Below are 17,616 nucleotides of genomic sequence, written 5' to 3'. Positions count from 1 at the left end.
AACTACCCAGGCATTTGCCCTGGAGTCATTATCTGTGGGTGCGCATCTATTGAAGGACTGGCCAGAGTTTCAGTAATGGTAGTTCTCCCCTGGTTACCCCTTGAGTGTTTGTCGCCCAGTCACATCTGATTCTTTACGAACTCACAGACTGTAGCCCGCCAGTCTCATCTGTGCATGGAATTCTGCAGGCAAGAATACTAGAGTGGGTAGCCACTCCCTTCTCCAGGGGGTCTTCCCAAGAGAGTAATCGAACCTGTGTCTCCTGCACTGCAGGCAGTTTCTTTACCATCTGAGCCACCAGGGAAGCCCTGGTTACCCCTTGGTTGAATATAATATAGGAATGAGAGAGTCTTGTTATTCCCACTCTTAACAGGACTGCTGAACCACCTCAGTGCTGTGATGATCAACGAGGCAAAAGTAGAGATAAGATGGAAATTTGGGCAGCTCTGCTGTGGTTGTAGAATTGCATGATTCCCTCTTTCTCCACCTCCTATACTTTCTGCCCTGGTGAATGGCATCCTTCTAGAAAAGCCTCCAAGACGGTGGAAGAATGGAGATTAGGATTGGGACTGTTGAGTTTCCTGGCTCTCACTCCTGCGCTCCATGTCACCCCACTGTATCCCCCTAACTGGGAAAGTGTTTAGCAGTCCTGAGCGAAATGTTTGCAAAATGAAGTCTGTAGAATTTGGCTCTTTAAAGTTTAATGACTCTGAAAAAAGAAAATATCTTTACTTAAGAGGCATTTCTCCCCCTGTCAAACAGCAAGATCTACCTATTAACTCACGTCTCCACATCTTTTAATTCACAGCATGAAAGTTAGGTTTGGTACAGCAGGTAGGGACATGTGTATAAAACTATCATATTAACGTGACAGTAAAGGTAAGACAGGAGGCATTCTCCTGCCTGCAGGAGTCCAACATGCCAGCAAAATGCCTTCAGAGAATTGTGCAGCTCAAATGCAATTCCATCAGAGCTGACCATTTTCAGGCACATGATGAAGGTCAAGTGCTATCTAGGGATACGCTGGATATTTTCTTCGGAAGTGCTAGAGTTCTCCCGTTAACTTTGTACCCATTTTCCATTCTTTCTAACATTTAAAGATAAAGTAACTCTCATGAGCAAATTTAAACTTTTTCAAAATTAAAAATGCCTCTCAAGACATTCAACATATTTATGTTGGTATCACATAGTAATCAAACAAACCTGAGATAGAAGTGGTCATTTTTTTCTGACTTCTATAAAATGTATGCTTATACTTAACCATATCCGTGATCCTTTCTTTCTTCATCATGGAATCACCACTGTTTCACATGAGACAAACATTTTCTGATTTTTTAAATGACAGTGGCAATTATATTAGTAAATAGTATATCATTTATGGCATGTGCTATTTACATAACCCAGTTTCTAAACACAACTAAAATTCATTTTTCTACTATAAGAGTGCATTACAGAAAGTGTTTATTTTATATACCAAAATATATTCCAAAATATTCCAAAAATATTCCACGAAACTGACAGTCTATCTTTAAGCTGCCATTCTTCCACTGACATTGGAGTAGTTTAATACTCCTAAAATCCCAAGATGATGTACAGAGAACTATCAGATTTAGATTTATGTTCACGCCACATTTTTATTAGCAACAGGTGAGACTGGTTACTTTGGAAGGTCAAACATCTGTCTTTACTAAGTAACAAAGATTACACTAGACTTTTCAATTAGGTGACCTGATTAATCCCACTTCCTCCCCACCCCTACATGTTTTTTAATTAATTTGACTTATGCTTCTGAGATTTGCATACCATTAAGATCTGATTAATACAGTATCTCCAAAAATATGTTGGCCAAGAAAATTTGAAAATCATCTGAACTAGTTAATAGGTAACTTTTATAACTGCTGCTGCTGCTGCTAAGTCGCTTCAGTCGTGTCTGACTCTGTGCAACCCCATAGAAGGCAGCCCACCAGGCTCCGCCGTCCCTGGGATTCTCCAGGCAAGAACACTGGAGTGGGTTGCCATTTCCTTCTCGAATGGATGAAAGTGAAAAGTGAAAGTGAAGTCGCTCAGTTGTGTCCGACTCTTCAAAACCCCGTGGACTGCAGCCTACCAGGCTCCTCCATCCATGGGATTTTCCAGGCAAGAGTACTGAAGTACATTGCCTTCTCCCAACTTTTATAACTAATCCATGACAATACCAACTTTATGATTAAATTTTCTTAAGTAATTTAGTTATAGGGTTTCTTAAGTTTTTAGAAAAAAAGTTATTCTGTACATTAATTAATCATGATTATACTTATTCCTTATTCTGGATAAAATATTTATAAGGAGAAAAGAGAATGGCAATGGCCATTTTCACCAATCCAAAAACTGTGGTTACTTGATTTCGTGGGACTTCTCTTGTCACTCTATTTTTAATTTGTAAAAGTCCGTGTCTGTACTAACTGAAAGCTTGCCGGCTTCAATTTAGTTCCCATCCTGCTAACCTGTAATCAAATAGTCCCATTATCACTTTGTTTCATCCAGTGGGAGCAATGGGGGCCCCAGTGTCATCATTACCATCTGCGGCAAGCAGCACTTTGGGAATTATCTGTGCGAAGGCAATGGCACCCCACTCCAGTACTCTTGCCTGGAAAATCCCATGGACGGAGGAGCCTGGTAGGCTGCAGCCCATGGGGTTGAGAAGAGTTGGACACGACTGAGTGACTTCACTTTCACTTTTCACTTTCATCCATTGGAGAAGGAAATGGCAACCCACTCCAGTGTTCTTGCCTGGAGAATCCCAGGGACGGGGGTGCCTGGTGGGCTGCCGTCTATGGGGTCGCACAGAGTCAGACATGACTGAAGTGACTTAGCAGCAGCAGCAGTGCTGATAAATCCAGGAACTGACTGTACTTCTCAAAGGTGGGGCAAATCACCACTGTTTTACCCAAATATTTTATGCGAATATAAGCCTCACACTTTTTTCTTCAGTTTCCCCTATTGCAGATAATTAGATGGCCTCCCTTCCTGAGCTACATGAGCATTTTAGGAAACAAGTTATTCTTTCTGGCTGTTAAGGTCCTGAATAGATCATTGTATTATTCAGTTCTTAGAAATGGTTTTGTAACACCCGGGGTTTCATCAATTTCTCAAAAAATCCTCAAAGTGAAATGAATTTTATATCCAGTTAAATATTTAAAACGAGCCTCCTGACACTTTCAGAGCATGAGGTAACCATGAACTCTAACAAATGACATTAGGACATCCCACTTCTCAGCAAGTTGGGACTGTCTGTACTAAACAGCACGCCTGACCCCTGGAAGGAAAACCAACTCCCCCTGGTGACTAATTCACAACCAGGAAGTAATCTCTCCACTGAGAGCCTGTGGATCAACAAAGACTGTTCTCAGTGTCCTCCCCGGGCTGCCGTGACCAGGGAAAGGGTGAGGGAGGACACCCTTTCTGCAGGCAGAACACCCCCCAGGCTCCCGCAGGGGCTCTGCAGAAGGAGATGCTCCTCTAAAACTGCTCAATTACTCAGGGTAATGCTCTGAATCTTCAAACATCACAATGAGCTAGTTTTAAGAAATATTTTAAGTAGACTTCAGGTTTCCAGTAATCCGGTGGATAAAGGAGCCCTGAATGACTATTATCCCACAATATACTAGGAAGAGAAAGGAGTCCCTTGTTGGCTGGCCTCTCCTCTCTGGCCCAGCTGGCCCCTTCTCCTCCCTCAGGTCAGCTGGTCCTGTGACAGACCATCCCCATCTTCCTTGCTCCTTATTACATCATCCTAGCTGGTTCCTTCACAAGGTCTACTGTTGATCCATAATTATTCTGTTTCCTTAGTCTATCCTCTCCATACAAACACAAGCTTCAGAAGACTAAGTGTCTGCCCACCCTTGTCCATGCCTTAGCCCCTGTGTCTGACACCATGCCTGGCACAGAGCAGATGTTCAATCTGTGGTAAATGATGAATGTTCTAAATGATAAGCAGGCAAACCTATACCCTCCGAGCCCCTGTTGACCAGTGCTCTTGGGTGTAGGACATATTGTAGACTAGATCAAGCAATAAAATGGTGACCTACAGAATATTACTTTCCTGAATATTCACTCTGGCCTAAACAAGCATAAGGAACCCTGAGGAATTACCCTGCAAGGCTGATTTAGTAGAATCATTGGCACTTGTGTGAAATTTTAGAGAATAATATTCGAAGCACAGATGCTGTTTTTAAGAACTTAACACCAGGAAAAACGTTCTGGGGCTAACTCTGTGGGAATGAGGCCCTTTTCATGTCATGGGTGATGTATGAACTGATGGCTCATGAAAGGTGAAGCTCAGACTAAGTTATCGGACTTTTTCCTTCTGAATTATAGCTCACCAAGCAGACTTGACCGATCATAGTCACTGACAAAAGCTGAGCAGTCTGTGGGCTTGGTTTGTGTTACCAAAAAAAGTGACAATATGGCCCAATTTAGGGCCTACAACCCCGCATAACTAAACAAATTCTCCTACCAGTCCAAGTTGAGGTTCACCTAAACCAGGCTGGATTTATGAGAAGCAAATGCCAAGGACAGCCAATCAGTCTACAGTGCTTGTTTGGGGTCAAGCTGCTTTAAAAAGCCACAAATTAGGACCCTCTAGAAGCTGCAGAGGAAGAAACCTCTTTAAATGATGCAACTAGATTTCTGGCATCTGGAGCTCACTCGTGTTGGGCAAGGCTGTTTGCAGTCGTAAGGGAAGTTCACAAGGTCACCTAGAGCCACCTAACCAGGAAGCATCTCACAGAGGCAGAAAGACTCAATAACTCAGAATCCAGGAGGGCTTCTGCTCGGCTGTGGACTTTTAATGACAACATTCATCACTGAGTAAAGGGTTTCAAGGACAAAGATCTCCTAGAAAAGGCAAGTTTACCTGAACTGTGGGCAGGTCCCAAGATGGGGGTCCACTGGGCCGAAGACACTGGACTTCCTCTCCGGAGGGCAAAAATAAACATTTGTGGGGGAAAGGAGCTGCACAAAAATTTAGATCTTTTTTACTGCTACAACTTCTGTGTTAAAAAGAGTGGGAAAAGTTCCAATTAAATCTGCCTCCCATCCTCTTGCAGAAATAAATTGTATTTAGGTCCCAAGTGGGATAGAATTTCTACATCCATCTTCTCTCAGAAAAGTGTTTCCTATCCTTTTTTGGGGAGGGGCATCACAGAACCCCATTAATGCTGTGGAGCCTCTAACTGGAGAAATGTAAACCAGTTTCAGGGGCCCATGCACTCCCACTTAAAACCCATTTGTGGACCCACTAGAGATCCTATAAGGATAATATAAGAGATCCTATAAAGATCATAGAGATCCTATAAAGATAATGTAATTATTGGAACAGAAGTGCCCCCCTTTGGGGTCAAAACTGGAGGATGTTGTCAAGAAGAGACTTTATAGAGCAAAAGATAGGAGAGAAGGAAAGAGAGACATACTTGCTCTGTGCTCCCCAGAAACCTAGATTTCTGAGTCCCTATACAAAAGTTAATCAGATGCAATGACACACAGGAATGACTTGGCAGGAGGGAAACTGGAAAAATGCACCCCATTGTTTGGCTACTAGAGTGGTTTCTGGTAAGATCCAGTCACTGTGTGTGATTCCCCTCCTGCTTTCTGCAATTATAAGTGGTTCAACGAGGTTTATGGCTAAAAATAACAGCCATGATAGGTACACTGAACACTAGGAGAGGGGCTTTACTGCTGCAATCGTTGAGATGGTATTAATACTGTTATTTTACAGGTGAAGCCATAGACTATGGAGTTGGGGAAAAGTAGCATTTTTAACACCCTCTACACTCATTATTGAATAAAATTCAACAGTCCTGAAAGTTGTATATTAATATGCCAATTTTATTAAGAGAGAACTGAGTTTAGAAAGTTTAGATATTTTCCCAGCGTCACACAGCTAGCAAGTGACAGAGAGCTAGGAGCTGACCCCTGAAGTGGTTGACCCCCAAGTCCCTCCTCTCTCATTCAGTGGCACCACTCAGCCAGCGAACTTAGTTTCTGCTCTTCCAGGATCATCTGCATCCCAGAGCATACTTCCAGATTCCCAGTCTTTTTATGGTACAGCCCTGGGGTCTGTCACCTCTCCCTGTTGAATGTCAGATCATCAGAGCAGCCATATATTTTCTTGTTTCATCTGTTCAGACACCCTGGAAGAAGATATTATTGGCACCATTCTGTAGCAAGAAAACTGGTCTTAAAGAGATAGTGTCTTATTCAAGGTCACGCAGCTGGGCTTCTATCTCCAAACTTTGTTCTTCTTATCATATTGTTCGGCTCCATCAAGAAACTGAGGACTCACTTTGAGCAGCAGTCTCTTTAATGAGCGTTAGTCAGGTCTTTGCCATCTGGGGGTTGGTGTGCTAGCCTGCACACCATTCATCCCCATAGTGCAATCCCCAGCTCCAAGATGCTTTGGTGTTTGCTTCACCAAAGGCCAGCTCCATTAGAAAAATGGAGTGTGCTTAGAGCGTGCTCAGCCTCAGAAAAGTAAGCCTTTAGTGCTGAAGCTGTGGTTGCTTTTGTAAAGCTGAGTGGATGCATCAAAGGGCACCCAATGTTGCAGCTCTTAACAAGAGAGCCACAGAAGGACTTTGCCAGCCTTCCCAGGTCTTCCTTCCATATTACAGCTGGTGGTCCAGAGGGAAGGGCGATAAAGCATGGTAGTTAGGAGAATACATTTGATACCAGGGGCTTCCCTGGTGGCTCAGATGGTAAAGCATCTTCCTGCAATGCAGGAGACCCGGGTTTGATCCCTGGGTCGGGAAGATCCCTGGAGAAGGAAATGGCAACCCACTCCAGTACTCTTGCCTAGAAAATTCCATGGACGAAGGAGCTTGGTAGGCTACAGTCCACGGGGGTTGCAAAGAGTCGGACACAACTGAGCTACTTCACTTTCACTTCTCTTTACTTTGCGACAGTGTCCTCTCACAAGCTGGGTCACCTTCAACAAGCTACTGAACCTCTTTGTGCCTCAGCTTCCTCATCTGTACAATGGGACAGATACGTCATAAGGTTGTTAGGAGAACTACTGGAGAAGAATCTTGAGAGTCCCTTGGACTGCAAGGATATCAAACCAGTCAACCCTAAAGGAAATAAACCTTGAATACTCATTGGAAGGGTTGATGCTGAAGCTGAAGTGCCAATACTTCGGCCACACAATGCGAAGAGCCGACTCATTGGCAAAGACCCTGATGCTGGGAAAGATTGAGGGCAGGAGGAGAAGGGGGCAACAGAGGATGAGATTGTTGGATGGCATCACTGACTCAGTGGACATGAGTTTGAGCAAACTGTGGGAGATAGCGAAGGACAGGGAAACGGTGTGCAGCAGTTCATGGGGATCTCAAAAAGTCGGACACAACTTAGTGACTGAACAATAACAACAACATCTGAAAAGCACCTGGGGAGTGCCAGGGAAATGTTGGTTAAATAAAATATGCACAAACCTGGGGTAAGCTGCTGTGGCCTGGTATATGTTACTCCCAGAGTAAGTCAATCTATTGTCTAGAACTCTCTTTAGTCATAAAGGGCAGAGTCTAGAACTTGGCAACCGTGGAAGCAGAGGCTGGATGCCGACTTTCTCAGGCCTCCTGAAGCACAGCCCAGCTGATGCCCATCTTGGCTGTAGGCCAAGCAGCTGATGCAAATCTTAGCCCGGCTGGTACCTTCCAAGGGGTTGGTTTATCCCAGGCACCCTCTTGTTCTAAGCCCCACGATGCCCATCTTGCTGCTGCTGCTAAATCACTTCAGTCGTATCCAACTCTGTGACCCCATAAACAGCAGCCCACCAGGCTCCCCCATCCATGGGATTTTCCAGGCAAGAGTACCTTCTCCGATGCCCATCTTAGCTTGAGGGAAAACGAAAGAGACTCAGAGCCCAGCAGCCACTGAAGCCCTGGTTTCAGGATCTACCTGAGAGGTGTGGTAGGTTCTGGGGCCCCATGCACAGCCGCTTGGAAGGCTGAGTGAGGACATGTCCTTTCCCAGAAGCCCGGGCTTCTCCCTCAACACATCTACTGTTTCCTCGCTGACAGGCCGTATCTCAAGTAGCATCCTGACGACCTAGGGGAGGGCTCTGCTTCTACACTCGGGTAGTCAGTGAGCACTTCCACACTCTTGCAGGGAAAGGTCACTGCTTGGGTTAACAGCTTCTCATCCCCCTCCCACCCAGGCCGCCCGGCCCCACTGTCTGCAGGTCATGGTTCCTACCGCACTGAGATCTGAGGGGCAAGAGACCCCCTCTGGCTTGTGGACCAACCTCAGTCCTGAAGCAGCGAATTCCTTCAAGTTGGACACCAACCACTTCAACCATGAGGGCTGCAGCTGAAGCTTCTCAGGTGTGGCACCAGGTTCGTCCCTGCCCTCTGAGCAGCCCTCTGAGCTCAGGAAAGAAGAGGGCAGACTTAACCTATAACCCCCCACCCAGTGTAAAGGAACCTGTCCCAGAGCTCTCCTTTTCTTTTTGGTGGTGGTTTAGTGACTAAGTCACGTTCAGTTCTTTGTGACCCCATGGACTGTAGCCTACCAGGCTCCTCTCTGTCCGTGGGATTTTCCAGGCAAGAAAACTGGGGTGGGTTGCTGTGGAGAAAGTACCTGACAATATGGCGTCAGCCAGGCTCTCCTGCTCTGCTCTCTCATGGCCTCACACCTTATATTCTGTAAACAACTATATTGCTGACCTTGGTAGCACTGGGCCTGCGTGCCCACTGGCCAAGGGCCACTTTTGTCTGTCCTGTATATCAGTAGTCTTTGAAGACTCACTGCTGCTGCTCTGCTGCTGCTGCTGCCCAGAGAAAATAAACTTGTCTGCAGTCCCCACAGCACCCTGAGTCTTCTTCCAGCTTCCCTGGCTGCGCCTCATCTACCCTGGGTCCAGTGAACCATGTGAGCGGCAGGACAGTTACCATTTCCTTCTCCAAGGGATCTTCCCCACCCAGGGATTGAACCTGGGTTTCCTGCATTGCAGGCAGATTCTTTACCAACTGAGCCACCAATACACATAGCACCTAATTTACCATTTTAACCATTTTTATGTGTACAGTTCTGTGGCATCAAGTACATTTACATGGTTGTACAACCACCACTTCCATCCATCTCTACAATACTTTTTATCTTCTCCAACTGAAATTTTGGGCCCATTAAGTAATAACTCTCCATCTCCCCTTTCTCAGCCCCTGGCAACCACTAGCTCACTTTCAGTCTCTATGATTCCAGAGAATCATACAATGGAATCACAATGTTTGTGTTTTTGTCACTGGCTTATTTCACTTAGCATAACATTCTCAGGGTTCATCCACATTGTAGCATGTGTCAGAATCTCTTTTTTTTTAGGCTGAATAGTACTCCATCATATGTATGTAACATATCTTGTCCACTCAGTTACCAACAGACATTTGGGATGTTGCCACCTTTTGGCTCTTGTGAATAATCCTGTGAGTGTACATATATCTGTTCAAGGACTGCTTTCAGTTCTTTGGGGTGTATATCCAGAAGTGTAATTGCTGTATCCTATGGCAATTCTATGCTTAGTTTAGAGGAACCAGCATCTGGCCTCCATGGCACCTGCACCATTTCACATCCCCACCGCTAGCACATGCACACTTACACCTTTCTCACCTGCTGCGCTCACCTCCTACTTTGTTACTGTCTCCCTCCCAAACCAACTTCTCCTTCCCTGCTTTGGAAGAGATGGGATGAGATGGTACAGAGAGAAAAGACTTTCTGGTCAAATAAATCCAGCTTTGAGGTCTTTTTCTTTAGGAAACTCAAAAACCACTGTGCTTTCTTTCCAATAAAAGTTCAAGATGATGCTGCAGCTAAGATGCTGCTCATCACCTCTGGATGTGACCTTGGGTCATTTACTGGGCCTTCCCATGCCTCAGCTTTATCATCTCTAAGGTGGGCGTGATAAGTAGTATCCACCTTCTCATGTTATCGTGAGAATTAACAAGTTAATATTGCCAGGAGAAATATCAATAACCTCAGATATGCAGATAACACCACCCTTATGGCAGAAAGTGAAGAGGAACTAAAAAGCCTCTTGATAAAAGTGAAAGTGGAGAGTGAAAAAGTTGGCTTAAAGCTCAACATTCAGAAAATGAAGATCATGGCATCCGGTCCCATCACTTCATGGGAAATAGATGGGGAAACAGTGGAAACAGTGTCAGACTTTATTTTGGGGGGCTCCAAAATCACTACAGATGGTGACTGAAGCCATGAAATTAAAATACGCTTACTCCTTGGAAGGAAAGTTATGACCAACCTAGATGGCATATTCAAAAGCAGAGACATTACTTTGCCAACAAAGGTTCGTCTAGTCAAGGCTATGGTTTTTCCTGTGGTCATGTATGGATGTGAGAGTTGGACTGTGAAGAAGGCTGAGCACCGAAAAATTGATGCTTTTGAACTGTGGTGTTGGAGAAGACTCTTGAGAGTCCCTTGGACTGCAAGGACATCCAACCAGTCCATTCTGAAGGAGATCAGCCCTGAGATTTCTTTGGAAGGAATGATGCTAAAGCTGAAACTCCAGTACTTTGGCCACCTCATGCGAAGAGTTGACTCATTGGAAAAGACTCCGATGCTGGGAGGGATTGGGGGCAGGAGGAGAAGGGGATGACAGAGGATGAGATGGCTGGATGGCATCACTGACTCGATGGACGTGAGTCTCAGTGAACTCCGGGAGTTGGTGATGGACAGGGAGGCCTGGCGTGCTGCGATTCATGGGGTCACAAAGAGTCGGACACGACTGAGCGACTGAACTGAGCTGAACTGAACAATATTTGGCATACAGTTAGACATGTAAATTTTTTAAATTATTTTTTTCACAGGTATCACAGCTCCTGGTATTTTGTTTGAAAGAAGATAATTCAGAAGATACATCAAAAACAGTGTCTTCAAAGGCACTGACTTAACCAAAAAATCCAAGAAATGTTATGCCATCTTCCAATACCATAAACCACTAGAATATAAGCTCCCTGCAGGCAGAGTGGGGTTTGCCTGTTTATTTCTATTTTTTTCCCTATATTGTTTGTCAGTTTCAGAGCCTGAAACAGCCAGCCTGGCATAGAATAGGCAATAAATTAAAATGTGTCAAATAAACAAACCAAAATGTGTCAGAATCCCTGGCTCCTTTAATGTTTTCTTAATCCAAAAATCACATGTCAACATGAAATATTCATCAAGAGATCTTTGAAACCCTAGCCTGTATCCTCAGATGCCTGGAAACTTTACATAAAACAGAATACATTGTGCAATATTTAAAATAGGTTCGTTATTTAAAAAAAAAAAAAAAAACAAGCATTTAATCGTGTTGCAGTACATAGCCAATCAGCACCTACCATACACCAATTATCATAAAAGATTCAAAACAGTTCAGTCAATGATTTCCACTCATAAGGTAATTTAATCTGGAGTGACAGGCAAGAATAAGTCCATGGAATAATGAAGACCGTGTGTGTGTGTGCATGCTAAGCTTCAGTGATGTCTTACTCTTTGCACCCCTATGGACTGTAGCCCACCAGGCTCCTCAGGCCAGGAGATTCTCCAGGCAAGAATACTGGAGGGGGTGGCCATGCCTTCCTTCCTCCAGAGGATCTTTCTGACCCAGGAATCAAACCCTGTCTCTTATGTCTCCTGAATGAAAAACCATATAAGATGGCAAATACTGCCTGAGAAGTCTGAGAAAGGAGAAGGCAGGATGAGTCTGTTTTTTAAAAAGTCACACACTGAGCACTTGATATGCTAAATATGTTGTTGTTCAGTCGCTCAGTCGTGTCTGACTCTTTGCGACCCCATGGACTACAGCACGCCAGGCTTCCCTGTCCTTCACTATTTTCTGGAGTTTGTGCAAACTCATGTCCATGTGAGGTCTAACACCACAACAATCTACTGCTCTTCCCATTCACAAGCGAGAAAAATGGAGCTCAGAGAGGTTAACTTCCCTCAGATAAGACAGCTCGTGAGCAGCAGCGCGGGCATGTGAATCCACACGAGGGTAACCCCCTCGCCTGTGCTCTGTGTGATGTTTCCCCACGTGAAGGCTGGATGGCTGAGTTCTGTTGAACCTGGGAGGAAAGGCCAGGCACAGCATGAGCAAAATCTGGATGCTTAACCAAAGGAAAGGGCTTGTGTTGAAAAGCAGAGAAGGCTTAGGCTGTCCAGAAGGAAGGAGCCGTCTGATTTGCACAGATGGTAGTCAAGTGGAATTTAAAGATTCCTCTCTCCTTTCATTCCAAGCACTGCAGCGTATTTGCAACAATAAAATTCTGAAAGAGCAGAACAGAGAAGAGTGGGTTATGAGAGGAAGAAATATTGCTGCTCTTATTGGCGGCGACAGCCAGGCTGTGAGCACAGATGGAAGGATGGTGTGGACAGGACCGTCCCAAATGGCTCACTGACGTTGTCACACGGCCTGCCAACAAGATTTCACAGGGAGGTTTTACTGCACCACTACCCGCCTCCCTGACTGATTCTTGGCTCAGATTACAAATAACAGGCAGTGACAGGCTGGACACCCCTGGGACAGCTACTTAGACTCTCTCGCTCATCTTTTTTGAAAGAAAACGTTTGAGAAAAAGGGAGAAAGTAGCATGAAAACCCACACAGGTATATCATCAGCTCTTCCCTTTCAACAACGTCCCTTTGGTTCCATCTTTTTTCTTTGATGACTCTTTTTCCGTTTACCACGTCTTCCAAATGCTAGGCATCACCTTGCTTTAATAAAGGTCAAACAAAAGGTTAAGCTCTTGTTAATATTTTCCTAAGAAGACATAGCAATGAAAATCTCGAAGTTTCAAATTAAATGTCTAGACAACATTCCAAATCAAGACTTAATTCCTTGTCTCTGTAGCTCTGACTTGGCAAGCTGCCCTTCAGGAAAGCATTCATTCCTGTATCTAGTCAACTTGTTTGGTCCATAAGTATTTATTGAGTATCTACTATATGCCAGGTACTGTCTGAAATTCAGTCTAATTGGTGAGAGAAAGAAGTGAAAACAATGCACTATGAGGAAAATTTTACGAGTTTTGCCAGCACGTAGAAGAGATTCCTATTTTTATGCTTGAAGCAATGCCAGACTGACATAGTGACCTTAATTCTTTACCCCTCCTTGTATCCAGACTCTTGTCTTGGTTTTATGATGGGTGTCCCTAGGCCTCACGCTTGACCATGTGACTTGTTTGGCCAGCAGCATGTGGGCAGAAGTAATGGTGTGCAAGTTCTGAGCCTAGGACTTAAGAAGTGTCACATGTTTCCAGTTGCCCTCTTGCACGTCTACCATTCTGATGAGAGGAATGGGGACCAGGGGCTCACTGACTGGTCCAAGGAAAAGGTGACACGTGGAGCTGAGCCTATAAGCTGAGGCCCAGTCAATCCATGGACATGTGAGCAATAATAAATATTACTGATTTGGCGCTAAGGTTTGCAGTGGTTTGCCATGCAGTAATACAAACCCGTGCACAAACTGGTGCCTCAATAAAAGCCTAAAATACACAGTATTAGCTTTAGGCTTAGAACGCGGACGTGTGCGTGCAGACTAAGTCGTTTCAGTCGTGTACCACTCTTTACAACCCCGTGGACTGTAGCCCGCCAGGCTCCTCTGTCCATGAGATTCTCCAGGCTAGAATACTGAAGTGGTTTGCCATGCCCTCCTCCAGGGGATCTTCCCAGTCCAGGGATCAAACCCACGTTTCTTGTGTCTCCAGCCCTGGCAGGCAGGTTCTTTACCACTAGTGCCACCTGGCAGAGGCTCAAAAAATTAGCAAGGAACAATTAAAAAGACTAGGAAAAACTGTCACCTAAGTTAATGGCAACCCACTCCAGTACTCTTGCCTGGAAAATCCCATGGACAGAGGAGCCTGGAGGGCTGCAGTCCATGGGGTCGCTAAGAGTCGGACATGACTGAGCAACTTCACTTTCACTTTTCACTTTCATGCAGTGGAGAAGGAAATGGCAACCCACTCCAGTGTTCTTGCCTGGAGAATCCCAGGAACGGGGGAGCCTGGTGGGCTTCTGTCTATAGGGTCACATGGAGTCGGACATGACTGAAGCGACTTAGCAGCAGCAGCAGTGGAGAGAAAAGGGCTCCCCTGGTGGCTCTGACAGTAAAGAATCCACCTGCAATGCAGGATACTTGGGTTTGATCCCTGGGGCAGGAAGATCCCCTGGAGAAGGGAATGGCAACCCACTCCAGTATTCTTGCCTGGAAAATCCCAGGGACAGAGGAGCCTGGTGGGCTATAGTCCATGGAGTCACAAAGAGTTGGACACAACTGAGCAACTAACACTTCCACTTTCCTGGAGAGAGACTTCCCAGGTGGTGCTAGTGATAAGAATCTGCCTGCCAATGCAGGAGACGCAAGAGATACGGGTCTGATCCCTGGGTGGGGAAGATCCCCTGGAGTAGGAAATGGCAAACCACTCCAGTATTCTTGCCTGGAAAATCCATGGACAGAGGAGCCTGGTGGAGCACCATCGATGGGATCACAAAGAGAGAGACCCCGACTAAGCACACATACAAACACACACAGAGAGAGAGAAAGACAGATACAGAGAGGCATGTACCAAGCGAATTTTTGACACATGAGTAGACAAGAATAGCTCTTAGAGAGATGGGAACACCAAACCATCTTAGCTGTCTCCTAAAAAATCTGTATGCGGGTCAAGAAGCAACAGTTAGAACCCTGTATGGAACAACTGATTGGTTCAAGATCTAGAAAGGAGTACAACAAGGCTGTCTGCTGTCACCCTGCTTGTTTAACTTATATGCTGAGCACGTGAGAAATGCCGGGCTGGATAAATAACAAGGTGGGAATCAAGATAGGTGCGAGAAATACCTCAAATATGCAGATGATACCACTCTAATGGCAGAAAGCAAAGAGGAACTAAAGAGCCTCTTGATGATGGTGAAGGAGGAGAGCGAAAGAGCTGGTCTAAGAGTAAATATTAAAAAACCTAGGATCATGGCATCTGACCCCATTACTTCATGGCAAACAGAAGGGGAAAAGGTGGAAGCAGTGACAGATTTCCTCTTCTTGGACTCCAAAATCACTGCAGACAGTGACTAAAGCCATGAAATCAGAAGATGATTGCTTCTTGAAAGCAGTTACAAACCTAGACAGTGTGTTGAAAAGCAAAGACATTACTCTGCCAACAAAGGTCCATATGGTCAAGGCTATGGTCTTCCCAGCGGTCATGTACAGTTGTGAGAGTCGGACTGTAAAGAAGGCCGAATGCCAAAGAATTGATGCCTTCTAACTGTGGTACTGGAGAAGACTCCTGAAAGTCCCTCGGACAGCAAGGAGATCAAACCAGTCAGCCTTAAGGGAGATCAACCCTGAATAGTCGCTGGAAGGACCGAAGCTAAAGCTGAAGCTTCAGTATTTTGGTCATCTGATGCAAACAGATGACTCACAGGAAGAGTCCCTGATGCTGGGAAAGACTGAGGGCAGAAGGGGAAGAGGGCGTCAGAGGATGAGATGGCTAGATGGCATCACTGATTGCAATGGACATGAACTTGGGCAAACTCCGGGAGATGGAAGACAGGGAGACCTGGAGCGCTGCAGTGCATGGGGTCACAAAGAGTCGGACACGAGTGGGTGGCTGAACAACAGCAACCAACAGTAAAAGACATTTCTAAAAACTCACAAAGTTCTTTTCCTCGGTTTATTTTCTTCTTTGTTTATAACAGTATATGTGCTTAGAAAATTGTGCCCTTAAATGTAGTTTAATGGGAATGGAAAGAAGGTGGTTAAAGCCATGCCATTCAATTCTTTGAAATTCTTCTGAAGTACATGCTAAGATCACAGAGTAACCATTTATCAAAGCTAAATTTAAAATTATATCAATTGAAAACCCAGTTAAACTCTATTGTAATTTACTTAAGTGCAAAGAATTAGAAACCATTAGATTTGCATAAAGATTGTACCCAGACATTAGTCATTTACTTTCTCAGTGGTTGTGACATATTCTAAAAAGACTTTCTTAGGACTTACATGTTAGCTGCTAATTATACTAATTGTACTCGTGTTTTTGCTGAAAGACACCTTGTTTAACCTGAAATACTTAGAAAGATTTGGAGAAATTAAAATATCTATTTCAACACCCTACTACCAAGATATTTGTTATAAATTATTTTATTAAGTATATATTTTGGTACAAATCTTAAGTTACTTAAATCCCTAAAACTATGCTTAGGGAAATAATGGAATAAAATTTCAGTTGGTCTTCTCAACCACATCTTCAACAGTCTTAGTCATTTAATGAGGAAGTAACCTTTCTGCAGAAAGTGTCAACTAAATTGATAGCTCAAACTACAGCAGAAGTGGCAAAAAAAAAATATGAAAAGATGCTCAACATCATGTGTCATTAAGAAAATGCAAATTTAAACAATTATAAGATACCACTTATTTGCCTATTATAGTAACTAAAAACCGAAACACTGACACCATCAAATACTGGTGAAGACGTGAGGCAAAACACGAATTCTCATCACTGTGGGTGGGGATGCAAAATGGTACTGCTACTTTGGAAGACAGTTTCTTACAAAGCTAAACATCGTCTCACATCAGTACATGACTGCTGGAAAAAACCATAGCTTTGACTAGAGGGACCTTTGTCAACAAAGTGATGTCTCTGCTCTTTAATACACTGTCTAGGTTTGTCATAGCTTTTCTTCCAAGGATCAACTGTCTCTTAATTTCATGGCTGCAGTCACTGTCCGCAGTGATTTTGGAGCCGCAGAAAATTAAGTGTTTCACTGTTTCCATTGCTTCCCCATCTATATGCCATGAAGTGATGGGCCCGGATGTCATGATCTTCATTTTTTGAATGTTGAGTTTTAAGCCAGCTTTTTCACTCTCCTCTTTCACTTTCATCAAGAGGATCTTTAGTTCTTCACTTTCTGCCATAAGGGTGGTGTCATCTGCATATTTGAGGTTATTGATATTTCTCCCAGCAATCTTGATTCCAGCTTGTGCTTCATTCAGCCCAGCATTTTGCATGATGTACTCTGTCAAACCATAGAACTATATAACTGTACAACAGTAAAGTGAACCCTAATGTAAATGATGGGCTTTAGTTAATAATAATGTATCATAATTGGTTAATCAATGGGAGTAAATATACCACACTAATACAAGATGTTACTAATAGGTAAAACTGTGGAGAGGGCTAGAAAGGAAATGTATACATGAGAATTCTCTGTACTTCCTGTTCAAGGTTTCTGTAAAATCAAAACTTCTTTAGAAAATAAGGGATGGTATGGGGAGGGAGGAGGGAGGAGGGTTCAGGATGGGGAACACATGTATGCCTGTGGTGGATTCATTTCGATATTTGGCAAAACCAATACAATATTGTAAGGTTTAAAAATAAAATAAAATCAAAAGTAAAAAAAAAAAAAAAAACTACAAAAGATCTCAAAAAAGAAAAAATAGAAAGAACCCTGAACAGTCTTTAAAAGAAAAAGTCATAGAGAGTAGGGCACAAGAAATCAAAGAATGTCACAGGCAGAGGACAGTATGGACTAAGGCTGGTGATGAGAGACAGCAGTTCACAGTCTCAGAACTGCATTGAGTGCAAAGGGTTACGGGAGCAGATGGAA

The 17,616-nt window shown here is 44.0% G+C and overlaps 1 long non-coding RNA gene across 1 annotated transcript; it reads left to right on the top strand.

Moving 5' to 3' along the window:
• The first annotated feature begins 4,710 nt into the window (after positions 1-4,710).
• LOC112447075 (uncharacterized) lies at positions 4,711-11,138 on the top strand. The gene is made up of 3 exons (XR_009494880.1): positions 4,711-7,695; positions 8,192-8,369; positions 10,848-11,138. It is a non-coding gene; the product is annotated as an uncharacterized lncRNA (long non-coding RNA).
• Positions 11,139-17,616: the final 6,478 nt, after the last annotated feature.

Source organism: Bos taurus, chromosome 6 (genome assembly GCF_002263795.3).
Source record: "Bos taurus isolate L1 Dominette 01449 registration number 42190680 breed Hereford chromosome 6, ARS-UCD2.0, whole genome shotgun sequence".
Taxonomy (NCBI): Eukaryota; Metazoa; Chordata; class Mammalia; order Artiodactyla; family Bovidae; genus Bos; species Bos taurus.
Note: the sequence above shows the minus strand (reverse complement) of the source record. Positions and strands in the feature narration are given on the sequence as shown.